Raw genomic sequence first — 1,312 nt, forward strand, 5'->3', positions numbered from 1 at the left:
GTGGGGTATTGAGCCGATGAGGACTCCACGTGTTCATGTCATGTTCCCCCGATGGAAGTAAACCAGCGGCGAGAGGAATGGGGCACAGAGAAGGGCAATGGCTACAGTGAGAGAGCAACGATAATTTGTAGGCACATCACCACAGCTTGCAGACCAGCCTGCTTCTGGGCAAAGGCGGAGGGTTCACATTCGATAAAGGGGAAGATTGTTTTTACAAATTGCACAAGATGTTAATCTGTTGAGCCTCTACCAAAGTTGCCTGTACTTCCTGTGTTGCCGGCGAGAGTGACGACGCACTGACCTTACCCGCAGGCCTGGTGCTGAAAAGCTCAGAAGGGGCCATAACTGTGTGGGATGTAGGGGATGCCAACCCTCCAGGATTGGCCTGGAGTCTCCGGGGATTGAAGATTAATCTCCAGGACACAACCCGGGAGAAAAATCAAAGGGCCATTAAAACATTTGGGCCTGGAAATTCGGTGGGCTGCGCCACCAGTTAGCGCCTAAAGAGGGCACTCAGTGGCTTTAGCGCCACTGGCCACGCCTCCCGTGATATTTAGCGGGGCGCTAATGGCGGCGTTAGCCTGTAGCGCTGCGCCGCCACCGATGACATCATCGGTGTGCGCAGCGCCCCGCTACCGCCCCGATCGCGATGTTTGGCAGCGCCCACCTCTGTAATGCCATTCGCAAATCGCACCCGGTTCACGGGGCCTACCTGTGGCAGTAGTGGCGCAAATTAAGGTGGAGGTGCGGGGCGGCCATTTTTTTCGGTGGCCGCCTGCCAGCACCTCCGTCCCCGGCCTCCTGATCCCCCCCACCCCGGGCAGTGCCGGCTGTGTCCTGAGTGCCCGGCACTTCTCCGCGTTGCCGGGCTCTTTTTCCGGCACTCGCGATCGGTCATCGTGCTGGTGCAGGCCCCTCCCCCTTAAGAAGGGGAGGAAGGCCTGCAGTACCGCAGTGCGCCGTGCCGCAGCGTGTGGCACTGCGGCACGTTGCGCTGCGATATTCAGTTTCAGCGCCCCAAGAGGGACGCAGGGCGCCTCAAGCAGCGCCCCGCGTCCCTCTTGGGGCGCTCAAGCTGAATTTCCAGCGGGCGCAACGGCTCCGATCGCAGCGGTAATTCCGGTGCCCAGGCGAGCTTGGCGCCCCGTTTGGGCCTCCACCGAATTTCTAGGCCTTGGTGTTTTTATTAATTTTCTTTAGTTTATTAGTTAGAGAAATATTAGAAATGGGGACGGCGGTTTGACAGGTTGATGCGCTATCAATTACTCATAAAAGACTGAGAGTTAAGAGAGTAACTAAAGGCTTTTATTAA

The sequence above is a fragment of the Somniosus microcephalus genome, chromosome 22, assembly GCF_052327205.1.
Source record: "Somniosus microcephalus isolate GS21.2 chromosome 22, FLI_Smic_1.0, whole genome shotgun sequence".
Taxonomy (NCBI): Eukaryota; Metazoa; Chordata; class Chondrichthyes; order Squaliformes; family Somniosidae; genus Somniosus; species Somniosus microcephalus.